The sequence below is a fragment of the Lutra lutra genome, chromosome 4 (genome assembly GCF_902655055.1).
Source record: "Lutra lutra chromosome 4, mLutLut1.2, whole genome shotgun sequence".
Lineage (NCBI taxonomy): Eukaryota > Metazoa > Chordata > Mammalia > Carnivora > Mustelidae > Lutra > Lutra lutra.
In genome coordinates this window covers 96235365-96261470 of record NC_062281.1, presented here as the reverse complement: position 1 = coordinate 96261470, position 26106 = coordinate 96235365, and the positions used below count along the sequence as shown (strand labels likewise).

At 49.7% G+C, this 26106-nt stretch overlaps 1 long non-coding RNA gene across 2 annotated transcripts; it reads left to right on the top strand.

Annotated features, from left to right (window-relative positions):
* Positions 1 to 11427: 11427 nt before the first annotated feature.
* LOC125098223 (uncharacterized) lies at positions 11428 to 23402 on the top strand. 2 transcript variants are annotated; one of them, XR_007126765.1, is made up of 3 exons: positions 11428 to 11650; positions 20999 to 21181; positions 21375 to 23402. It is a non-coding gene; the product is annotated as an uncharacterized LOC125098223 (long non-coding RNA). The 2 variants fall into 2 exon arrangements; XR_007126766.1 differs by lacking the exon at positions 20999 to 21181 and adding an exon at positions 14604 to 14678 and having other exon boundaries at positions 21375 to 23401.
* Positions 23403 to 26106: the final 2704 nt, after the last annotated feature.

The window sequence follows — 26106 nt, the reverse complement described above, 5'->3', positions numbered from 1 at the left end:
AACATTCAGTTGGGCAACTCCACCTGGTAACTCACCCCTTCCCCAGGCACAAACAGTTTGCAGAAGCAGGCACGGGGACAGACACGGCCCGTGGCTGGGTCTGCTCAAGCCCCGATTTGCCATGTACTTGATGTGTGACCCTGGGCCCGCCTCGACTCTTCCAGCCTCCATCCCCTCATCTGCCCTGATGCCCAGCAAGGCCGCTGGGGACACGGACTGTGGTCATGTGCAGGCACGGGAAGGCCTGTCGGAAGCAGCACACACCTTGTAGACATCAGAGCTCCTGCCACCGGTGAATTATAGTCATGAGGCTTTGTGGTCCTCACGCTGAAATTCAAGTCTCTCAGACTCCTCTGCGTTTTGGGCTCCTGTCTGCCCTCGGCTCAAACTCTCTTTTGGCGCCACTGTCCTTTCCTTGGGCTGACCCTGCTTCTACCCCAGGCCCTGCCAGGCTTAGTTAGCCTAGGAAACATGGCTTCCCTGCCCTGAGCCCCAGGCCTGTCCCATGGCTTCTGGCCACCGTGGCCCCACGCACCCCATCCCTTCAGTGACAACTTTCCTCACAGTGTCCCCCTCTTTCCTTTGCTTCTGAGGGGGCACTGACCCTGGAGCAGGCCGACACGACTTGAACCTTGGTTCTGCCACCCTAGCTGTGGGCAGTGAGTCAAAGGCTCTGGGACTGCGAAACTGCCATCCAGTCCCCCTGAGGGTTGCAGCGAAGATACAGTGAGGACATGGGTGCAGTGCTGTCTCAGTGCCTGCAAATGTGAGGTGTACTCCCCTCTGAAAGCCTCCCTTCTCCTCACAGCTCTGTTCTCCAGGCTCCAGAGCTGGGCAACCTAAACCCCAGTGACGCACACAGATAAGGCCTGGACTCCGCCTGGCAACCTCATTTAATCTCCTTTGAGTCGCTCACTAGGGTTTTTCTTCCTTGCTCCCGAGGACAGAGGAGGCTGCTAGCTCAGGCTCCGCCTAGAGCCTACCGGGTCAGGCGGAGGGGCAGGGAGCCTGGCATCTGGGTGTGGAAGGACACACGCCTAGCGAGTCATCTGCAGCGCAATCTGACTTACACATCCCCTCCTCACACCCTGCCCTGGAACACAGGAGCCCCAGAGACAGGGCTGTCCCGGCCAAATCCTCAGTGTGCTTTGCTGGGCCCCAGTCCCGCAGCTTGAGGGACGCCACTGCCACAAACAGCTTCAGATCCCTTCAACATGATTCAGCCAGAATCAACCCCCATGGTCTTCTGGGTGCTAGCCACCAAGGGAGGGATGCCCTAAGGATGCAGAGATGGGGAAAGCACAGTCCCTGCCTTCCACGGGCTTCCAGCCCAGGTGGAGAGACCGCCGCCGACAAGCATTGGCTATATCAGCGGTGCTCAAGCTGCAGAAGTTTGGATGAAGACCCACGCTGTCTCACTCCCAACACCGAGCACAGGCTCGCGCGCATGCGCTCACGCCCCCCCCCCACCCCGTGCTTCAGCTCCGCCCTCTCCACCTTGGCCACCCTGCAGCTCCTCCAACTATGCCCAACCCCACCGGCCACGCTCTTGCCAACGCATTTCTGTTGTCTGAGACACTCTGTTATGACGTTAGGTTTATCGTGCTCTAATTTATTCATGTAAGATTCTCCAGGTTTAAGTGTACAGCTCAGCAGGTTTGGACAAATGCATACGATTGCATAATTCCGTTACGGTCAAGAGGGAACATTTCCACCACGCCGGGAAGTTCCCTCCGTTATCCACATGGCTGACTCCTCACCCCCTGGGGCCTTATGTCAGTCACCGCTTGGGGCACTTACTCCCTCTGTTCTGCTCATTCCTGACCGCACCCCCCAGCACTAAACCTCATGCACTTGTATACTTATGCACACAACTTAAATGGGTCTCAGATGCTTCCCATGCAGGATGGGAACAAAGCGATGTGTTTTGCTTGTTGTCCTATCCCTGGTGCTCAGTTATTGGAGCTCAGAATTCCGAGCCTGAGAGAAAGGTTCAGAGGTGTGGAGCTGGAGCTGTGGGAACACTGGGGGGCCCCTGCTGCAATCAACCTGGACAGACGGGCATGGCAGCAGGTGGAGAAGGAAGGAAAGGGCATGGCCATCTGAGAACCAGAGTCCGTTTGGTGAGAGTGATGAGAAGTGGCTGGGGAGGCAAGTGAAGGGTGTCAGGTCCACCAGGCTGGGAGTTCTCGGACATTTGACTCCTTGCCCCATTCCCTACAGTTGCCTACTCCCGGGGAGGTGGGGAAGGTGATACGGGAGAGTCTTAAACAGGGTCTGATTTACACGTTAACAGGGGCTGTCTGGGTGCACCCTGGGGGAAGGCCTGGAAGAGCCACAGTCCCTGGAGGCTGGACATTGGTCACTAGGTGGGAGGCGATGGTGGCTGAGATGGAGCCTGGGGCAGTGAGTCCGAGAGGAGAGACTCAAGTGAGGGCTTGGTTTCTCCTTCAGGAAGCTCCTCTGGCTGCTCCTAGACCACAAGTGCCCACCAAGTGCCAGCCACACTCTGCTTTCTCATTCTTCAGATCTCCACCTGCCGGGAGGTCTTTCTCACGGCAGGACACCAGTGGGGTACTCGGGAGTTCCTCTGGAAACTTCTTTCTGACTCCCCCTTCCTGAAGATGGGCACGTCCTAAGGCTGTGTGAATCTTGGGATCTTATCTTGATATCCAGCCCCAGAGAAGGCTTGGGCTGGGAGTTTCGATTTGCGTTGGCGGGGGTGGGGTGGGGTGTGTGAACAAGTAGCCAAAAATATGTTGTTGTTGTTGCTTTCCATTTAAACACATTTTAGCTGAGCACTGAATGCCAAACTCTGTGATAGGAGCTGGGGATGTAGAGATGGATCAGACAGAGTTGGACGCAAAGTGCACTCACTGTGAGATCCCAGAGGGTGTGATTGACTATGGGAGGGAGTGTTCGGGGAAAGCCTCCTGGAGGAGGTGACATTCAAAATGGATTTTGAAGGATAAGTAGGAGTTCCCTCACAATACCTAGTAGGGAGGGTTGGCAGGGATTTTAGCAGAAAGAATAGCTCCACAGGGCCTGGGAGGGCTGAAGGTATGTGATGGGTACAGAGCCATGATCACTGATAAAGTCTTTTCTGGGTTGCTTGGGTGATGAAAAGTGACTCCTGGGAGGTGTTCTTCTTGGAGAACAGTGTGGACAGTTCTTCACTGATTGCTTTTTAGCCTCATCCTAGTCTGACTGGCATTCTGTGTCACACCATCCTTTCCCCATGACCGCTTCTCTTTCCCTCTAACTCCCTTGTCTTGCTCCGCGTTTGCCCCTTCTAAGATGATCTGGTGCTGGGTGCAAGGGTGCTGGGTGCTGGGTGCAAGGCACTGTGGGACTTTCACAGCCATACTGTGGGCTGTAGAGCTGCTTCAGCAGCTCATGGAGAGACAAGGAAGAGGGCAGGGACCTCAGGAGGCAGTCAATGCCCAGGGGACCCGTGGGGATATGTCTGTGGGTGGCAGGAAGCTAGGCATGGGAAGCCAGGCATGTGAAGCTAGGCATGAGGAAGGACAGACAATCTCTCCCACTGCTCCCTAATCACCAAGTGGGGCTCAGAGCAGGACTCCACTTCGGAGGACACCTGGGTTACCAGCAGGGTGGCTGGTCAGAGCCAGGGTAGAGAAGCTACAGCTATGTCCAGGGGGTGGGGCAGGGGCGCTGGTTAGGGGTGCCTGCCCGGGGCAGCAGCATAGGGGCTCAGAGTGGACAAGGAGGGAGGAAAACCAGCTTCATCACCTCAGGAAGGGGGGTGTGTCACACTGGAGTGTTGACACCTGGCCCAGTGTGACAAGCCGCCTGTTTCATACCGATACTTCATCTTATTTGGGGCTTCCCATGGGCCAGGCACTCCTCTATAGGTTTTGAAAACATTGCATCACCTGATCTTCATACTGGCTCTGTGTGGGAGGTGCTGCTACCATCCCTTCTCCAAGATGAGAAGCCATAGCGCAGGACACTTACCCAACAGGACACTCTCCCCACCAACAAAGGAGAAACCTTAAGAGGGGGTGTGGCTAGGAGCTGTGCCCACGGCCACTGCGCCACTGTGCCACCTCAGCCCCAGGGCACGGAGAGAGACAACCAGGTGGTACCTACACTGCCTACGTGCCTGCCGGCCTGCCGCCCCTCTCTCTGCTCCCCACTTTCCCTACAACATTTGCTTTTGGGGGGTGGGCTGCCTCAGGGTAGTGGCTGGAAGAACAGGGCAGCTGGAAGCTAAGCCACCCTGGGCGTCTCCCCCAGCCACCCTCTCCCCTCCCCCAGCTAAGCGGAGGCCAGGGCCTGGGCGTCTGCAAATTGGGTTGGCCCTCCTGGGGCTGCGAAGCCACCCTGAGCTGAGTCACAGAGATTTCCTTGGGATTAACGATCCTCCGAGGTCCATGGTACCTGGTTGCGGTGGAAGCTTCTTGGCTCTTCCAGCCAGGCATTAATCCTAGTGAAATACTTGGCATTTCCAGTCATTCCGGCTGGAATTAAACTTAAATCAAGCCCCAGAAAAGCAGAGCCAGGAGAATGTGAACAAACTCGCCAAAGAAACCAGGCATCCATCCGGCCTGTTCAGATGCTGGTCTCAGTTCTCAGGAACTGTGGGCCGTGCATGGCCTGTGCCTGGGAAGCAGGAGGGGAAGTGAACAGAGCACCCCACTGCCCTCCCAGCATCCTCCCCACCCTTGGGCACACGTTGTACACTGCCCAGCAGTCCAATAACAGGCATCTCGGCCGGGCAGCAGAGCCGGGCCGCCTGAGCGAGATTCTGTTGCGGTTGCAGGTCCCTTTGCCCAGGGGCACGCGAATCTGGTTGGTGGCAGAGAGGCAGCCCAGCTTAGGGGCAGGAGCTCAGGGACTGGAGCCACTGGGCCTAAACCTGACTCCATTGCCCACTGACGGATGACCCTCTGGGCCTCAGCTTCCCCATTTGGAAAAACAAGAGACCAGGAGGCTCCCCCGGAGATTGTGAATAGGAACTGGGCTAAAACAACACAAAAAGCTTATGCTGTGAGTGTTGTGAGTGCCGTGCGTTAGCTACTATTACTCTAGGGGCCTGGCTTCCTCACCAGCAGGGTGGGGCTAGGGGAAGGCTTTGACAGCAAAGGGCCCTCTTCATGCCCACGTTCTGTGCCTGTGAAGAAGGCCCTGCCTGTGGAAGGCACTCGTTCTCCATGGGAGGAAGTGGGTGGTGGACAGAGGGCATTCCCTGCCCCACAAACCACATCCTATTCGGTGGCCATGGTACTGAACGTGCCTATGTGTGCGTATTGATGTATGTTTACTTGCGTATATGTGTGCGTGTATGTGTTTGTGGGATTGTGTGTGTATATGTGTGTGTGTATGTGTTTGTGGGTATGTGTGTACATACCTACACGGGTATATGTGTGTGGGTGTCTTTATACATATATGTGTTCATGTGTGTACACATGCATATGTGTCTTGTGTCTACATACGTGCGCGCGTGTGGGCTTTTGTGTGTCCGTGTGGAGATGTGTATATATGCATGTGTGTCAATGTAAGCGTGTGTGTATGAGTGTGTTTGTGCATGTGTGTACACATGTACATTTGTGCTGTGTGTGTGTAGATACATGCATGTGCACGGGTACCTGTGTGTGCATAAGCGTGTACATGGGTGTGTGTGTGTGTGTACCCATGTGTATATGTATCCAGCTGGAGAGGACGGAGAACCAGCCCATTTTGGTTCTTTGCTGAGGTGTGGATGGGAAGGTGCTCCCAGGTCATCTCACACCTCGGCATGAACCTGTCTGGGCACTGGCAGTAACCTAAACCCGGGAAGGAGGGCTGTGGAGGCGGGGGTGGGGACCAAAGGACACGAATGCAGGTGCTTTTACCAAAAAGACACACCGGGAAGCGGAGCAGAGTAGCTGGAGAGGGAAAGCAAGACCGGTTACTCAGTGGTGAGCACAGCCTCCTCAAGTAAGTGCTCCTGCCACAGAGGGGAATGTGAACCCCTGATGGCATTGGGGACCGATCCAGGACTCAAGAGTGGTTCCACTGATCCCAGCCCTGGCTTCCTAGCCACCTGGGCTGCCCCTTGGGTAAAGGGAGACAGACTGGACAGGGACGGTCCCTGGGGCCTCAGTCCACCAGGCTCCAGTGTGGGGAGTGATTTGGGGCTCCCAAGTGCTGGATCCCCATGCCCCAGGCCTGGCCTTGGGGTGGGACTGGTGAGGAGGGATTGCTGAGGAGGGCAAAAGGGCTGTGGAGCCCCCAGAAACCAGGGAAGGCCACCGGGCTCCCAGACGGCATGAGGTGATTAGAAAAGGGCCAGGCTAGGGTGCCTGAGTAGCTTAGACGGTTGAGCATCTGCCTTTGGCTCAGGTCATGATCCCAGGGCCCTGGGATCGAGTCCCGCATTGGGCTCCCTGCTCGGCAAGGGGCCTGTTTCTCCCTCTCCCTCTGCTGCTCCCCCTGCTTGTGCTCTTTCATGTGTGTTCTCTCAAATAAATAAATAAAATCTTTTAAAAAGAAAGAAAAGGGCCAGGCTACTGGTATTTTAGTTCTCTTTATGAAACATGATATCTGGGCAAGTCAATTCACCTTCTTGAGCCTCTCTTGGTTCATCTGACACTTCTCCGCCCCCTGGTCTCTGGGTAGAGCTGGGGGTAAGAATACAGCCTTTAGTGCCCCCAGAGTGACTCCTGACCCTGACCCTTAGCCTTTGTGTGACTTTGGGCAAGTCACCCTATCCGCCTGTTGTCTTTTATGTAAAATGGGGGTAAGAGTGGTCTCTACCTCCTAAGGTATTAACTTGAGTAGTGCCTATAAAACACTTAGAACAACACCAGGCCCAAAGACAGGGGTTAGGGAATATTTGTTACTGTTGCATTTGATATTATTTCATAACATTGTTAGAACAAAGTAAGCTTGCAGGGAGGAGACTGCTGAGCTGTGGAAGCAGCTGTTGGGAGGCGGACAATGTTATCGTTTGCACTATCCAAGGCCTCTGTCCCTTTGAGACCAACATATATTTTCACCCTCCTGACTTTGGACTTGACCATGTGACATGATTTGGCCTGTGGAATATGAATGGATGTGATGGTGTGCTCTAGGTTTCAGCAGAAGCTTTAAAATGCACTGATGAGAGCTTCTACTGTCATATTTGCTGACCCAGATGGGACAGCTTGGGCCCTGGAATAGGAAGTCATGGGACAAAGCCACAGGAGTCACAGTTGGTGGTCACCCACATGTGATGAGAGAAAGAAATGTTTGTTATCATTGTGAACCCCCGGGGTTTGGGGGTCGTGTGTTATCACAGCCAAACTGATACATACAGACAGTATTACAAAGAAGGGTCTCCAAGGAGGTGTCCCATGACCTACTGGAGAGGACAAGAGCCAAGTCTTGGAAGTTGAAGTTAAGGAAGGGATTCAAGTAGACAAAACACATAAATGCACGTGCAGGCAGGCATACATACACGTAAAACACAAGGAAAACCTCAATATTGTCCTTCATGCCCATAAGACATCGTGGTACTTAGCAGGTCCTTGGAGCGAGCCAGCTCTCTCCCACAGGGTCTTCTTGCCACCCCACTCCTCCCTCACTCCTGGCCTTGATTTCTGGGTTGTTCTCATTGAGAGAGCCTAAGAAGCCCTTTGCATTGGCTTCTGTTTTGTTTGCTTTCACTTGTGCCATCCTGTTGTGGACAAGAAGGAAGCAAGCCAACATCAGCCCCCGCCACAGACCAAGGGAAACATTTTCTGGCCTCCGGTTGGATGTGGTTCCCTTCCCGTGGGTCTTCCTTCCAGAGCCAGGTCTATAAACTTGGGGAGCAAATGCTTTGTTGCCACACTGTGTCTGGCCCAGAAAAGGTTTTTCTCACAGGGGACTGAAGTGGGAGGGGGCTGAGGTTGCCAGGCCTCTGGTCTCAGCAGTTCTCCCAGTTGGGTGCGGAGGGTCTGGCGGAGGCCGCCATCTTGCTTTTGGAAGAGAAGTTTCTCACAGATCTGACCTCACTGGTTCGGGAACGTTTTCCATTTGGAGTGCTTTCCATTCCAGGAGGCAAAGCAAACATCTGGTCACACAGTTCCCTTTTCCCCTGCCAGCTACCCCACTTGGGGATTCTAGACATTTGTTCCATCATTTCTTCATTTTCTTTCCGTACCATCGAGCTGAGCTCTGGCTGTTTCTATCTTTCCTCTCATCCAGGGAGCCATTCACAGTCTCTCTCCCCTTGTGTCTGCTCCTGGCCCTGACGGGAATTTTCCTGTGGCTTTCTGTGGTCTCCAACCCTGTAATTTACCACCCAGAGCTTGCAGGCTCTCCCCGCACTGAAGACTTTCCGAGCAGATCTAGGTCCAGTGTGGTGGCTCCGGGTGACTGTCACAGAAGACCTTGGAAAAGCCGCCACTGTGGCCCCAGCAGCACTCCAACCCCCCACCCAGAAAATGGCAGCTCATGGCAGCTCTGTGCTCATGTTTGGTGTTTTGGAGGTGTGCAAGGACTAGAAGCCCCCTCAGGCAGCCTCAGGCGTCGCTGGTAGGACGTGTGGGACAGGACCTGTGGACGATGGCCTCTCAGCTCCTCACGGCTCAGCACAGCAGTCTGTGGTGCCTCAGAGGCCACACCATCTTTTCCTGCTCCTGGGTCTTCATCATCCTTGCAAGTTGGCTTTCTCAGTCACTGCCTCCAGGCCTGCTGCCCCAATCTTTCCCCTCCCCATCTCATTTGCTCCTGCTTGGGCACCATGTCTGCTGCTTTGTGGCTTTGGCTTCTGACGACCCTCTGAGAGTCTCTCAGCAATGCTGCATCCTGCTGACTGGGGCTATCTCTGTGTGTCTGCTACCCGAGCCCCCGAGAGGATCTGGCTGGGACAGCTCTTTCTGTCTGGCATCTGGTCCTTGCTGGACAGAGTTCCATGCCAGGCCACCTCCCAGGTCTCTGGTGTCCTCATGACCAGGCTCTATGTGGCTCCTTCAGAGTCAGGTGCCAAGCTTTGTGTCAACTGCTTATTTATGGCCAGCGCTGCATGGTCACAAGATCCACAGCATGGCAACTGGTGGGTAAGGAACTGTTTGAGGCCACTATATTCAGCATGCAGCTTGGGTGTCGTGGGCACTTGAGGACCTTGCGGCCACCCAACAGCACCCTCACTGCACCAGGCCTGGTCCACAGTTCGAGAGCACCACTGTCTGTCCTGCTGCACACTAGCCCACCTTTCTTCTCCTGCTGCTTGACACGCTACCCCTCCAATAGGGCAGTTCCTCCTGTATGTCCCCGTGCTCCCATCCAGAGTCCCCCTGCCAGCCATCCCCTACTCAAGGGCCTGCTCAGCTGTTCCAGCTCCTCCTCAAAGTTTCCCCTCACACCTTCCAGGGTGTCTACGGGACCTGCCTTAAAGCCTGACCCTCGTGCTTGGTTTGTCTTGCCCTCTTTTCCATGCAGCATCACCACACTGTTCCTCAGCGGGGCTGATGCTTGTCAAGGGCCACTGTGGAGGTGTCAGTCATCCCCACCATGGGCGCCCCACAAACAGTCCTTCTTTCTTCCTGTGGGCCAGTCTTGGCGGACAGAAGAAAGAGACAGGAGCGCTACTGTTGGAGAGATCAGGCCGCAACCCCAGGTTGCTTCACCAACAACAGCAGGATTTGTGGAATTTGGTCATGCCACTTCCTTGCTCAAAAACTCTCCGGCACTTTCTGTTGGCACCAGGAGTCCCACAGAGCCCTCCGTGGAGTCTGCGAGCACCCACGTGACCTACTCCCCGCTGATGTCCTCAGCTTTCTTTCAAGCCATGTTCCCCAGCCTGCCCTGCTCCACCGCCCTGGGTTTTCAGTTCCTCAAAGAACACCAGTCCGTCTCCTTGGCTTAGGCATCAGCTCCATACGGCGGGGCGAGGCTTCTTCACCTCCACGAAGCCTGAGATGACGCATAGCCACTAAGGTGTTCAATAAATCTTTTACAGTGACTAAGTGAGCAATGTGTGCGTTGATGTGAATGGAGGTGAAACTCATGAAATACATCTGAGGAGCAAGGAGGAGGCGGGCCAGGCCAGACTAGAGAGGCAGCAGTGGGAGACAGGCTGAAGGGGGTTCGGGTCAAATTGTGAGGCCCTAGGTGCCAGGCCGGAAGTCTGGCCTGTCCCCATCACCTGCAGCCAGCAGCTGGATGGTCCCGCTGGGGAATGAGGGTGAATGATTCTGAAGGAGGGATTGGGTCTTCACCGGCAGAACAGCTTGAAGCATGAGAAACCTGAAAGTCACAGGATAGATAGGGAGCCTTTGGAAATACCCCAGGGTCGGCTAAGGATGCACACAGACTTGGGGGGTGGGGAGCAAGTGGCCTGAGGCCAGAGGGCTCTGGAGACCTGGGTGGGGGGAGGGGCAAGACAGGACGGATGTGCTTATGGAGTGGAGAAGGAGGCAAGTCCAGGAAGGTGGGGACTTGGAGTCTCCACATGGGCCACAGCCTGATTTGTAGGAGGGCAAAGGAATGGTAAAGGTGGAGCAGGGGGCAGGAGATCAGACCCAGAGCACAGGGGGGCATCCATGTCGGTGGGGCAGGGGTTTTGCCTGAAGTCCAACAGCCCTGGTTCACTTCCCAGCTTGTCACTGGCTAGCTGGCTGAACTTGGCTAACCACTTGGTATCTCTGCCCCTCAGTTTCCTTTTGTGCTCCGGGGTGGGGAGTGGGGGCCAGGTGCAGTCAATAATGTTCGAGTAGTGGTGACTCGCTAAGGTAATGCTGGCACAGGGCACAGCGCGGGGCTGATGTGCAGTCTGTCCTGGGTTAAACTGTAACACTTTTTTTGTAGCTAATATTATGAATACAGTAATTTTTAAAAAATATTTTATTTATTTATTTGACAGAGAGAGAAACAGCGATAGAGGGAATGCAAGCAGGGGGAGTGGGAGAGGGGGAAGCAGGCTCCCTGCTGAGCAGGGAGCCCGATATGGGGCTCGATCCCAGGACCCTGGGATCATGACCTGAGCCGAAGGCAGAGGTTTAACCCTCTGAGACACCCAGGCGCCCCATGAATACAGCAATATTAATTCCACAAATTGGCGTCCCTGGAAGGACTCATGCTTGAAGATGGAGGCACAGGAGCTCCGTTGCAGAATGGGGTTGGCAGAAGAGTAGAAGCGGGGCGGTGGGAACCCTTTGGCCTGCAGGTGTGTTCTCAGGGAGGTTTCTAAGCCCCTCGGTGGGGACTGAAGCCCCCGGGAGGACAAGCCTGCCCATCAGGGACTGGACTCAAGTGGGAGGAGTTGGGGGGCAGAGACAACAGGGGTGGGGGTGCTCCTGTTACAGGAGCCCACGTTCCCATCTGGCGTCTGCCCTGATCCTTGGGAAGGCTTCCCATAGGAGGCATGACTGAGGCAGCTGCCAAAACGACTGTCCTCAGGTTTGGCTGAGGATTCGAGTCACCTGGTGCTCCCTGTCTGCAGGCAGAGAGGTGGCACAGCCATGTCTAGCGACTGAAGCGGCAGCTTTCCGGGCAGGAGACGTGTGTCCGGCTCCCCTCTAAGCGGGGTGGCACTCATGCTTCTACAGAGGGTTTTGGCTCCATCCTGCTTTCTGGACCTCCGGCACCAACTCATCCCTGCATAGCATTTGTCCGACCGCAGCTCTTGGAAAGGGAGTCAACAGCTCTGACTCAGCCTGGGCCCTGCTGCTTCTCTACCGTGAGTTTCTTGGTCACTCCTTAATGGCTCTGCGCTCCCTTCAGCACTTCCAAAAGCTCAGAGATGATGCTCCTTGAGTCCTTAGTCTGAAAGCTCGATAAATGCTAGCTAGTTCTTAAAATTCATCACAAAGCTGTCACACCCATGATCACGGTTCACTGTCACAATAAAGCGGGGACCCAGGAAAGGCAGCTTCGGTTACCCTGCTTTACAGACCAGGCCCAGAGAGGTTACCTGGGTGGCTGAATTCCACATCAGCCCCAGTCTTTCCATCTTGAAGCTAGTGCTCTGTTCCCTCTGCATGGGGTTTCCAAAGAGCCCTCCTGTCTGCTTAAGATTCTGATGTAGAAGGCATGAGATGGTTCAAGCAATGATTTTTAACAAACCCCCCCTTCCCAGGTGGCAATGTAGGGAGCATTTCTTAAACTCTGAGCCAAGTTTGTTGGACTCAAGACCTTCGGGGAAAAAGGAACATAACAGGTGTCCCTGGGCAAACAGTGGAAAGTTTCTGAAAGAGAATTCTGCCTCTCCTCAGGTCACACACCAAGCTTGAAGAAAGCAGGTAGAAAGAGGGTGTCCCCAGAGCTGCCCAGGAGCCGGAAGGAGGCCCCTTGCCCTCAAACATCCTAGAAAGGCATGGCTCTTCAGCAGTGGGCAGCTCTGGAACAAGATGACAAGAACCCGAATCCTTTCTCCCTAGCTTGCTAAGCTCGCGGCTTGACAAGTCCTTTCACCTCTCTTTCCTCAGTTATTTCCAAACAAAAGATCCTACGGAGGAAACAGCCCTTGGTACAGCTGCTAGCACATAGTGAAAACTTCGTGGTCTGTCATGAGCTACTGCTCTGAGTATTGTCATCACTGACTTTGGCAGGCTCTCCTCCTGTTAGCTGCTACTTCCCTGCAGCTATGGCCAGACCCAGCCAGGAAGAAAGAGGCACAAGGATGAGTGTGGAGATGAGGCCGACCCAACAGATGATTAGGTCAGCTTTGCTCCAAAGCTCTGTAGTCCCTGCTCAGAGCCTTTTCTCACATCGGTGTGACTAGGGGCCCATGGAGTGCTGGTCAGGTGTGGCAAAAAACCCCAGCCCTCTGGCTGCCATTGCCCAAAGCCACCTTGGAAATGACAGCCACTGTAAAGCTAGGCTTGCTCTTCTGGGAACGCACCACAGGGAAGGGACACAGCAGTTGGCATAGACGTGTGGTCTCTCAGCCACCCCTCAGAGCTGTGCCTCTTCTGCTCAAGACAAGTAGAGACTCTTCATCAGTGTGGTGGCAAAAGGTACATGTCAGGCCAAAGAAGTGGGTGCCCAGAGGAGCTATCCACTCTTTCTTTGCCTGTCCTAGTGTTACAAAGACTTGCCTAATGTTCTTAGGGCTGAGAACTGCGTCCTCATCTTGGGCTTTCTCTGTTACCCCCAACCCTGCTCTGCTCAGATGGCTGACCTGGAGAATTTGTTCAGTGCAGAACAAATAGAACTGTATTTTGTATTGGATCATTGGCAGCAAGGATGGGTTCTTACTGCCCTTGGGCCCGTGAAACCAGAAGCAAAATCAGGCACATTCTACAGAAACATGAAGGCCTATTCCCTCACCCAGACATACAGACTACAGACTAGAAGGGCATGGGAACCCCCCCAACTCACTGTGTGTTTGGGAACCCCAAGGCTCAGAAGCAATCCCACCAATGTACCCCAGCTTATTTTGTGTGGAACAGACATCACTCTTGGGTGTTCGCCAGGGCTGTAAGCTTCATGAGGTAGAAGCTGGTTTATCCTGAACTGTAATTATGAAAAAGGACAATTTTAAAGTCACCTTCTAAGCTTCAAAGATTGAATTATGCTTAGTGGTTTGGGGATTGCAAGGTGTTCTGTATGAAACTGCCATCCTCAAACATTAATGTGTATAAAACCAACCAAATGACTTTAGGTGTGGTCCTTGGTCATTTGGGTTGGAATGATCAGGGGTACTTGTCAAAATCCAAGAACCCCGCCTCTCAGTGAGCCCAGATCTTTGGCCACATGGACTATCCTACTTATCTAGTAGGTGGATACTAGTTCTTGGAATACTACTTGAAAAACTGGAAGTGTAAGATCTAAGAGTCCTTGTGGTGTCTGCGTGGGGTGTCTACACAGTTGTGATGTCAGTGAGGAAACACACTTCCTGCTGACAGGTGATCTGTTTGGGGTACGGGGAGTAGATGGGCAACAGTGGAGCACCGAGGGCTTCCAGGCAGAGGCCCTGTCCAGTTGCAAGAGAAAGGAGACGGGTGTGAGTGTGTTGGAGTGGGGGTGTGCTAGGGTCTTCATCAATGAAGATTCTGAAAGGAAAACCCTAAGCTGCATTAGAATTAATTAATTCAGGGCATTAGAATTAACATTTGTTCCTGTAAAAAGTGTCCCTTGACAAATACAGTTCTGCAAGTGAGCTTCTGGTCAGACTCTATCACTCTCTCCCACCTTCCCGTGCACTGAGAGCAGCACCTCCTAACATTTCTTCTCCTAAATGCCCTAATGACGTGGATATTCTCTGTTCCCATTTCTAAGAAGAGGAAATGGAGGCACAGAGAGGTGAAACAGCTTGCCAGGGGCCATACCACCAGCAAGTGGCAGAGCAGGGCTACGAATCCAGGCCTACCTGACACCAAAATCTTCCTCTTATCACCAGGTTTCTTTAGGTGTGGTGTTTGGTCATTTGGGCCAGAACTATCAGGTGTACTTGTCAAAATCAAAGACCCCTGGAATGGAAGGCTCTGGGATTGGGACATGGGAATATATCCCAAGTACCCCCACGGGGTTCCAATGGTCTCGCTGTTTGAAGAACAAGGCCCAAAGCAACAGACAATGACCACAGATGGAAAGCCCTCTCTTGGCACTTCCAGTCAGGACCCCAGGGCAGGGCTTCCATCCCAGAAGCTCAGCTGTCTCCAGTGTGACTGGCACACCTCTTCCCCCAGGGAACTAACACCAGGACACATGGTACCCTGCGATGTGATCCTCTTCCACCTTAAGGGGGCCACCCTGAACCCCAGGTAGGTACTCTGGGCTGACTCAGCACCATGGCCAGGCATCTTCTGGCCCTCAGTTACAGCAGGTCACTCCCTCTCCCTTTCAGCTGTGACTCTCAGTTATTCATGTAGTCCCAGCCCCCACCAGCAAGATCGAGGGAGCTGTCTCACCTTGCCCAGATATGAGCAAGATGGCTCCAAAACAGACCTCTAAGTGCCATAGCCATAGTAGGAAGTCTGCTCCCTGGGGTCTGGGTCATGACAGGCACCTCGCCCTCTGCTTTAGCTAATTTGTACAGATTGGGGCCCACGTGGTTACAAAATCTTCTCTGTACAGTCTGCAAGCACTAGGCTTGTGATTATTTGAGGCTCTTTCATACAAAAACAAGGACTTTGGGAGACAGGCTATCACAGCTCCCAGGCTCTATTAGCACAATAACCCCTTTGCTTGGGGATGGCACCAGCTTGATGCGGAAGGGTCTTTGGCCTGGATGGGTGGGTCTAAAACAGAACAATGAGAAAGGAGGGAGGAAAACGCCCATAACTGTATACTGCTGTGTCACACTGCTGCTTGTAGATAAGCCCACTGTCCCTGTAGCAGGTGGGCCCCCTTTGCTGTTCCTGGAGAACCTGTAGCCTGGGATTGCACCATGTGGCCACAGCTGAGCACATTGGTCCTGGGAGGCCAACCTCCCAGCCATCAGAGAGAAAACACATGCCCACGTAGAGTTGCTGGTGCCTACCTGCCTCTCAGACTTCCTCTCTGGGAGTTTACATTTTAGATAGCAACTGAGTTGGGAATTTGTGGTAGGAAAAGACTCTAGAAAGAAAAGAGCAAAGTCTTATTATCAGAGATCAAGTAATATCTGTTAAGAGGGCAGGGAGAAAAGTGAGCCCCTGGAACATTTTAGTTCCCCAGCCAGGTATCAGCCAGGTATCAGAGCTGTGAGGTCATCTCCCCTGTCTGGGCTCCCTGGGAGCTTCCTGTCTCCTCAGTATCCCAGCAACATTCAAATAAGCCTTGTTATCTACAGCCCGGAGAGAGAGTTTCTTTTGCCGTCACTGCAGGTGGAACTCCTTCCCACCACTCACTGCAGAGGTGGCCTGTGGCCCCAGAAGGAGGAAGGAAATGGCTACTGACAAGGCACCATGGTATGACAGGGGCTTTCTGACATTGAATGGGTTGTTTTATATAACCCTCACAGTTACTTGGAGAGACGGCGGTGGGGAGGGGAGTTGACCCTACTTATGGATGAGCATCCTGAGGGCCCAAGGGCAGGGTGACAGTATCGTAGACTCTCGAGCTCCATGTTCATGGCCCCCCTCTTCCTGTGCTGTATATGTGATGATCAGCAGGAACTGGCCATGTGTTTCTCTGTTTCAGTTTCTATACTGAAAACAAAAACAACAATAAAAAACAAAACTGACATGGATGTCCTCTCTGAGAGCCCTGGAGACAGACAGCCCCTGTAGTGCTTCTGGGGACACTGTGTGTGAGTGAGTTCTGGGCACATCAGTCTGGAAGGGACCCTGGAAACCCTTCAGAGGATCCCCTCCTTTGTCAGGAAAGCACACAGAGTCCCAGTGACAGGAAGTCTCTCAGACTGTCTCTAGCTAACATTTTTTTTTTTTTGAAAACTTCCCATTTGCCATACACACTCATGAGTATACATGAATTAGCTCATTTAATCCTCACAACACCCCGATGAGAGAGGTTCTCTTATTATCACCATCACTTTTTTTTTTTTAAGATTTTACTTATTTACTTGTCAGAGACAGAGAGAGAAAGAGCAGAAGCAGGGGAGTGGCAGGCAGAGGGAGAAGCTGAGGCAGGGAGCCTGGTGTGGGGCTCCATCCCAGGACTCTGGGACCATGACCTGAGCCAAAGGCAGACACCTAACCAACTGAGCCACCCAGACATCTCTATCACTATCTTATTATCTTGAGATAAGAACACTGAAGTTCAGCGAGGTCAGATAAAACTCCCAGAGAAACAGGCAGAGCTGGGACTTGAACCCAGCCTGTCTGATCTGGGCGCCCCTGCTTCCAAACCAGCAGCTGAATCGTGTCCTTCACGCTGCTGCTTTTGTCCTGCTACAGAGAACTGGTGCTCCAGTTGGCTTAACAAAGCATTATGATGCACATGGCGCTGCCCTCCCAGCCTCTGTTTTCCTTGACCCTGGAGAAAATTTGGTTGTTGAGGCTAACATTTCTGATGCTTGGTCACTACACAATAAAACAGGGAAAGGAGAGTTTTATTTGTAAAGAAAAACAAAACTAGAGGAGGACGTACCAGTGTGTAAGGTAGAGCAGGGGGACTGTGGGGCATGAAGATGTCATTTGGAAGATCAGCTTGAGGACAGGTGATGTAAAATCAGAATTGTCCTTAAATTGTCAGAGTTGGCACTTTTTGTTGGGTCAACACGACAGCCCTTTTCTCTGTTGCACAGCATTTGAATTGTAAAAAAAGTTAATTATATCAGATCTGTTGGTTACTAAGTATCAGAAAATACAGTTAAATTAGCTAAAACACAGGGAGTTGTGGGCTCCTAAAGAGAAAAGTTGGATGACAGTGTGGCTTTCTGACCTGGTTGTCTTGAGTTGTTGGTCCTGCCCTTGCTGGTGTGTGGGTATCATGACACGTTGGCTTCTCTCAAAGCAGCAAAACAATGGTAACCTTTCCGGGACTCACATCTCCCCATGATCTCACCGAGACAGAGATGACCATTCACTGCTTCCCTTTCTCCAACCACTAAAGCAACATCCCATCCCTAAATGATCCCAGGGCAAGGGGGAGGAAGTACCCTGCTGGCTTGGGCCCATCGTTTTGGGATGCTGGAGCTGTCCACATCAACTCTACCCAAGCATTGCGGCAGTTCCTCAGTCAGGGAAGAAGAAATGGATACTGGTCACCAGCCTAGAATTCGCAATACAGACATTTCCTATTTTCTTTCCACTTTTTAAAAAAGCTTATTAGTTTTTTAATTAAAGTATAGTTGACACTCAATGTTACGTTAGTTTTAGGCATACAACATAGTGATTTGAAAAGTCCATACTTTATGCTGTGCTCACCACAAGTGTAGTTACCATCCGTCACCATGCAGTGCTAATTACAATACCATTGACTATATTCTCTGTGCTGTATCTTTTATTTCTGTGACTTATTCACTCCATAACTTGAAGTCTGTGTCTCCCACTCCCCTTTACCCATTTGACCCAATGCCCAACTTGCCCTCCTCTGGCAACCATTAAATTCCATTATATTGTTCTCTGTATTTATGGTTCTGTTTCTCTTTTGTTTGTTTATTCATTTCTCTTGTTTTTTAGATTTACATATAAGTGAAATCACATGATATTTGTCTGTCCGACTTCTTTCACTTGGCCTAATACCCTTTAACTTCATCCATGTTGTCACAAATGGCAAGATCTCATCCTTTTTTATGGCTGAATAATTTTTTTCACTTTTAAGCAAGGAATATCAATTATTTTCTACCATCCCTAGAGTTAGGTTTTAATCTTTCCCCGTGATTGGCTAAACTTCATTTGCTACAATTCCCAATGTCCGTTAATTAAAAAGTAATTACTATTACTTACTCCCCATTTCATAGACTGAAAAAACTAGGCCATATTGCAATCATTTAATTATCTTGACAGATAATTAAAATTATACTATACTGAAAATTGCAAAGCCTTAAATGTCCGCTCCCTCTCACAAATAACAATTACTAGGGCCAAACTGGGTATTCTCAAATCTCCTGGCGAATTTCAAGCCCTGACCTGGGGTGGACTTGGCCCAGGGGTTCTGGATAAGATGAGCAGGGCCACCCTGGCCACAGACAAGTCCATGAAGGGACCAGGGGCAGGGAAGCCCCCAGCCCATCTGAAGACATCTTCCCCAAAGTCAAGAAAATGGGCCAGATGACTACTCTGGGTTCCTCTGCGCTCTGTCATTCTCTAGTGTAGAATCTGCCTTACCTGGTCCTCTGATTTAGGAAAGGAAACTAGGGCTAATAAATCTGGTCCAGTAATCCAATGAGATCCTTCACTCTGACCATTCCCCCTCTCAGGTTAAGATTAACACAGTGCTTCTCAAACTTTTTGATCTCAAAACCCTTTTATAGGACCCCTTAGGATCCCCTTGAGAACACCAAAGAACTTTTGCTTAGTGAGTTATTTCTGTGGTATTTACTGTATTAGAAATTCAAACTGAGGGAGTTTTACAACACAAGAATATAGAGCATACATTCCATTAGCCTCAGACTGATGTCAAGGCTGTCATGCAGCCTCTGGGAACTCCAGTGTCACTCTGGAGGGAACGAGAGTTCAAAAGGCAAACAACACTTTAGAATAATGTTGAAGTAGTTTGGATCCCAGACTCACTGTAGTAACACATAGATTTTTGAGAAAATAGGCCTTTGAGTCAGACTGTCTGGGTTCAAATTCTAGCTTCACTTATCGAAACTTCTCATGCCCCAGTTTCTTCAGCTATAAAATGGGGACAATACCACTTACCTCATGCGGCTGTTGGAAGATTTAATAATAAGCTACAAGACACTTAGAACAGCGGCAGGATATAGTAAATACAATGCAATAATAAGTAATAGTAATACTATTACTAATTAATATCAATTACTCTTGGCCTGAAATAGGAGCTTATAAGTCACTAACGTAAGTGCAGAACTTCCTCCCGGGGCTTGTCTCTGCCTGGTTCATGGATGCTGATGTGGTGCCCCTCAGCCCCTGTGAGGCTGTGAGCTCTAGGAGCCAGTCCTCAGACTCCTCCGTGGTGCCCAGTGCTGCGTCTGGTATCAGGGAAGAGGCCTTATTGACTGAATAAACGGTAGAGCTGACTTTGTCTCCAACGAGCGAGTAGAGAAGCCAGAGCTAGCAGCCGGGGCTCTCAACTCACTGTGTTGAGGGCAACACCACAAAATAACAGCTCACCCACTCGCTGTGGTCAAGGAGAGAATTAACTTAAAACAGAACACTGCATTATCTGGGTCTGGAATTCTAGAAATGGAAAACGAATTGTTGTATTCGTAAGTGCACATAGGAAAGCATGTTGGACGGCTTCCATTTGCCCATCCAGATCCTCTCTCCTCCCGTCCAACTTCCCACTCTGTGTCTTGAGGAGGCTGAGTTCAGGGGATGACGGCACCGACCTGCCTTCTGCTTGAGCTTGGCCACGGGGAGACACAAGCAGGAGATCAGCAGGCACAGGGAATAAGCAGCCAGGTCTTTTCCCTCTGGCTCCTTCCCTGCTGGCCGCAGATCACCATTCATCTAGAAGCTACGGTTCCTGTCAGGTAGTCCTCTCCTCGCTGTCCAAATATGTGCGTGTGAGAGTGTGTACACGCACGCTGGTGGGGAAGGATAAACACAGAGCGTTAACAGGATGGTTGCTGTGTGGTTAGTAATGATTTATCTCTTCCTTCTGCTTCTCTATAGTTTCTGATTTTTATACAGCATGCATTATTTCTGTTAAAAAAAACTGTAAGAAATAAAAGATCACACATTTATGAAATTGAGTTGTTTCTACCTAAGAGGATTCGGGCTCAGGGGAGACTAGAAGGGGAGACTAGATCCAGATCCTTTGAGGGTAGATCTGGGCCCCGATCCACTTTGGTTGAAGGAAACTAAAGACACTGGTCATTACCCCCTAGATCAGATGTCATGAGGATTAATGAGATAAACATGTCTGCAGTTTGGAATTCTTAATGTGATTAAAAAGAAAATAAGAGGCCCATTATCATTCCTTGGCTTTGAGGTGGCCCTTTGACCTTGGCTGCCTCCATCTCACTGCCATCCTGACTTCGAGGGTCACACCAGGTGCACAGTAGAAGCAAGAGGACAAGTCTACTGTGGGACAGGAGCATGGCTCAGCCTGGTGGCCTTCCAGCTTCAGCATGCATAGAATCACTGGGAGGATTAGCTAAATGCAAATTCCCAGGAGGGCCACATGGGCCCCAGGAATCCCATCTCAGAGAAGCTGGCCCTCCTACACTCCCACACACATACAATTACGATGAACGGAAGCGCCTTGGCCACTAAGTTTTGGCTACAAGTCCTGCCTCCTTTGGGCTCTCATCCCGAAGACTCAGTGAGCAGAGGAAGGGAGGAGGACGAGGGCGGGGAGAGTTGGGTGGCTCAGGGGGCCAGTCAGCAGAGGCCCAAACCAACCTGGTCATCACCAGGAGGAAACCCACAAGCGGGACATTGAATCCGCCTGGGCGATTAGGCTCCGGAAACCACGGGGACCCACTGGAGGCTTTGACTGATGCTGTGTTCTTTTCCATTTCTTCTCTGATTACATTGATCCTGTACTTTTGCTGATGTTGTGACAGTCTAATTATAGACTTCTAGGCTGCTGAGCAAACAGTCATCCCCTCTCGGTAAATCTGCCTGTTACACAAGCACCAGCCCTGGGACACTGTCATTATATGCAGCCAACCCCATGAAGTGCTGGGCAGCGCCGCCACACACCCGTTACCTCTGTCACGCCACTGCTGGAGCTATAGGCGCAACAGGTAAGCTAGGCCAGGTTCTTTTATTTATTTATTTTTAATAGGCAGGTAAACTGAGGCACAGAGCTGTGGCTAACACATCACAGAGTCAGGGATGAAAACTGAAACATGGGGGTGGGGACAGATGTTATCCAACACCTCTTTCTTTCTTTTCTTTTTTCTTTTCTTTTCATTATTCCACCAAACATCCACGCAGGGCCCATTGTAAGAATTCTGAAGAGGAAAAAGTATCACCTGGCCAAGAGCAGAGAACACCGGCAGGGTTGTATGAATTGGATGGCCTCTGTCCTTGAAGATTCTCAAGAATCTACTTCCTGGTCCTCCGACTTGTAGGCTTCAGAAACTTGTCTGTGTCCCAGAGCTAGATGGATTAAAGGATGCTGATTTGTTCAAACACCACTCACAAGAGATGGGTGTGAGGGCTGTGAGGAAGGGGTACTAGTTCTGGCCAACCAGCATCTGAACATCCTTCCTCTGTTTGGAGAATCCCCTATGTTAAGAGGTAGATCCCACTCACCAGAATCAAAGCTGAGAAGATCCCATCATCTGTTTCTGAGCCATCTTTGCAACCAGAACTTGGACCCATGATCCGGGCTCTGCCAATCAGATGCTCCCACCAATATTTTGAATCAGAAGCTCATGGAGGGAAGAAGCAGAGGTGTAAAGACTCCAGTTATCAATGAGTGACGGCCGCGGTGGTGGTAGCAATTATATCCGGTTTCCAGAGGCAGTCATGGCCTGTGATAACTTCATGGCATCTTCCCTGGAGTATGATCTTCAAGCTCCGTTTCTGGTAGCAGAGCCAAATGGCAAAGATCTCTAGCCAGCCTTCTGTGGGCTCCCCAGTATCTTTCAAATCAACTCCATCTTGCTTAAATCTTCCAGAATCATTTTTGGATGCTTACAACTGAAAATCCAGGCTGATGTGAGGACTGGGAGACCAATGTTTGAACTGAGAACTACAGCAGGCTGGTGAGTTAACTGTTCCTAGCAGGTGGGGGTCCTCTTCTTCTGGCAAACTATGTGGGAATGGTGGGAATCTCTGTCCCAAGAGGCATGGACGCCAGTGCCGGAAGTTTCAGGCTTTACAACAGCTGGTGAAAGAGACATCCGGGATCTAAATGTAAGTCAGCTTCAGAGTGGACATGGTTGGTCAGGAGATATGAAATGATCAGCTAACAATTTACACTTTCACGGAATCCCTTTTCCCTGAAGGAGGATTTGAAAACGTTAATCCTCAGATAAGAAATCTGGGGCCCCAGAGGTGAAGGGAGCCACAACAAGGGGTTGAGAATTTCCCCTCCTCTGTTCTCGTCCGACTTGCTTGCCAAGTCATCCTGACGGTAAAGTGAGAAAGGGCCCATGGTTGGCAAAGAAAGAGAAGTATTGTAAAAAGACAACTGTTTTCATGTGTATTCACTGCCTCGTTTGACTGGGGCACACTTCCATGAAGCAGAGAGGCTAATTACCCTTCCCTTTTTTGGATTTGGAAGCTAAAACTCAGAGAGTTTGACCCATCTGATGGGGACACAAGCCATCTGACTAAACCCTACCTCCTTTCCCCAGGGACACCGTCAAGGAGGTGGGCAGGAAGGGGGTCTAGAGACACCAGCTCAGAGAGCTAAAATCAGCACTCCTCACATGTGGCATCTTCCCTTCTCTGACAGTGCCAACATCACTTTCTCCCTCCTTCTAGGCCCCTATCTTACTCTTCTCATACTGCCTCAGTTTCCCAGGGCCTCCACAGCCATGCTATGCTTGAGCCTGCTGTAAGATCACTGCCCAAAGACGCAGCCAGTTCCCTCCTCCCTGCCCATCAGATCTGACTAGTCTCAGGTCCACTCCTCCTGTGCTTTGCTCTAAATAAATTTTACACCTTCTTACTCCAAACCCGGTTCTCTTTCTGAAACACTCCCCAAAAACATTGGCCTGAGGGAGCCCAAGAAGAGGCAAAGTTCTAGGTGGGAAGTGGGGAGCCAAGTCATGCCTTGGCCTCACCAGAGACTCGATAGGATGTAGACAATGTTGCTGTGGTGCTCCTTTGTTTCTCAATCTACAGGCTAGTGACCAAGGTGTATTCAGTTTGTGACAGTTCATTGAGCTGTGCTTTTATGATTTGTGTACTTTCCTCTATGTCCATATGCACAATCAAAACTTTCCTTAAAAATCATTTTTTTAAAAGATTTATTTGACAGCGAGAGAGTGAGCCAGAGAGCACATATTGGAGGGTGAACAGCAGAGGGAGAGGAAGAAGCAGGCTCCCCACTGAGCAGGGAACCTGATGTGGGACTCGATGTCAGGACCCGGGGATCATGGCCTGAGCCAAAGGCAGACGCTTAACCAACTGAACCACTCAGGCATCCATAAAAATCATTTTAAGTAAGATAGTTAGAGGTGGGTAGTTTAATAAACATTTATCATGATAATCCACCTTGAGATAAGGTACTACAAAAACTTAAGAAACTAATAAATGAGGGTCTCTGGGCACTAAATAGAAGTGGGTTTTTTTCTTTTTGTCTTATAAAAATAATTGATGATAGAATGTCTTTCTTTCCCTAAGTATTTAAAATAAGATTTGGGGCACCTGGGTCGCTCAGTTGGTTAAGCAACTGCCTTTGACTCAGGTCATGATCCTGGAATCCTGGGATTGAGTCCTGCATCGGGCTCCCTGCTTGGCAGGGAGTCTGCTTCTCCCTCTGACCCTCCCCATTCTCATGCTCACTTTCTCTCTCTCATTCTCTCTCTCTCTCAAACAAATAAATAAAATCTTAAAAAAAATAAAACAAGATTCTATTGAGACATAAAACATTTTCAGGGTCATGGCCACAAGAGAGGCACACCTGCATTTTAAAAATGATTTCCTCCCTCTGCTCTTTCCATGGCTTTTGTAGGTCTAGATAAGTGAACCACTCAGAATGTAAATGTTTTTAAACCATTTTGATTGGATGTGTACTGGCAGGAGCTGGAATTTGGCAAGGAGGCTCCAGTAATCTTGGAAAGTTTCAGTATCTGGTTCTGTGTCCAATGGGCAATGACTTCCTGAGACTCCTTCCAGCTCTAGGATGCCAGAATTTTATGAGATAGAAAGAACACTTTTATGAAACAAAACAAACAAACAAAATTAGAAACAAAATTTGAGAAAAATCAAGTAATGCCCCAGGAATAAAAAGGGGACTATATATGTGTGTGTATATATACACACACATATGCATATACATATACATATATACATATACATATATACATACACATACACACACTTAGGAATAATTAATTTCTTTTCTGGTTCTTGGTTCTCCCCCCACCCTAATGGTCAAAGTTACCTACCGGTCAGGAAGCTGAACAAAATTTTACCTCCACAAAGGCAGAACCAAACCATGCCAGATCAACTTCTAGATAAGAATTTCTGAACTGTGTTCTACCCTGAAGCTACTAATGCTAATGGTATTCACCAGATACTGAAAAAAATAGAAATGGTCCAAGAGTCAATGTAATACCAAATTTTGCATTAAGTTTATTGTGATCATGTGTTCTGGGTTTTTCTGGACATTCTGGATTCTTAGTGGTTGCTTTGTTCTCTAAAATGAATTTTTCATTCAACAAATATTCATTCATTCATTCATTCATTCAACAAAACTGCTTGGCACTGGTACTGAGCTAATTGGATATCCAAATGGGAAAAAAATACATCTTGACCTTTAACTGCAGAAAAAGTTAATTTGAGATGAATCATAGACCTAATTATGAAGGTAGCAATCAAGTTCCTAGAAGAAAACAAAGGTGATTATCTCTGTGAACTTAGACCAGGCAGACTTCTTAAACAGGACATAAGAAGGCCCAAGTCCTAAAAGATAAGATTAATAAATTAGACTTTTTTAAACTTAAATATTTCTGTTTGTCAAAAGATAACATTCAGAGAATGAAAAGAAAGTCACAGACTGGGAGGAGATATTTGTAATATATATATTGGGCAAAGGACTTATACCCAGAATATGTAAGGAACTCTTACAGATCACTAAGATAAGACAACTCTCTGCAAATGGGCCAAAGACTTGAACAGACACTTCACTAAAAGGGCATCACATGGCCAATAGCATATAAAAAGTTGCTCGACATCACTAATCATCAGAAAAATGTAAATTGAAATCATAATGAAATACACACCCATTTTTTTAAATTAAAAAGACCAATAATACCAATATTGGCAAGGATGTGGAGCAACTGGAAGTCTCATATCACTGGTTGGTATACAAATTGATATACCACTTGAGTAAACTATTTGGCAGTATATTTAAAGCTTAATGTGTATATATTCTGTGATTCTGCAGTTCCAATCCTGAGTATAAATCCAACATAAAAGACATGTCTATGTAGGCCTGAGGGTACAGAGCTTCAGGTATGCCCTATGAGTAAGCTCTGAGGATCTAATGTACAGCATGGGGCCTATAAGTAATAATACTATATTATGTACCTGAAATTTGCAAAGGGAACTGATCTTAAGCATTTGTGCTACACATACACACATATTATCTATGTGAGGTAATCTATGTTAATTAAGTTGGTTGTGGCAATCATTTTACAATGTGTATCAAAACATCATGTATTACACCTTAAATATACACAGTTTTTGTTTTTCAGCTACATCCCTATGAAGTTAGAAAAAGGAGCTAGTTTGTAACAGCTTCATTCAGGATAGACAAACACATTTTTTAAAAAATTATGTTATGTTAGTCACCATACAGTGCATCATTAGTTTTTGATGTATTGTTCCATGATTCATTGTTTGCGTATAACACCCAGTGCTCCATGCAATACATGGATACAATACCTATCACCAGGCTAACCCATCCACCCACACTCCTGCCCTCTAAAACCCTCAGTTTGTTTCCCAGAGTCCATAGTCTCTCATGGTTCATCTTCCCCTCTGA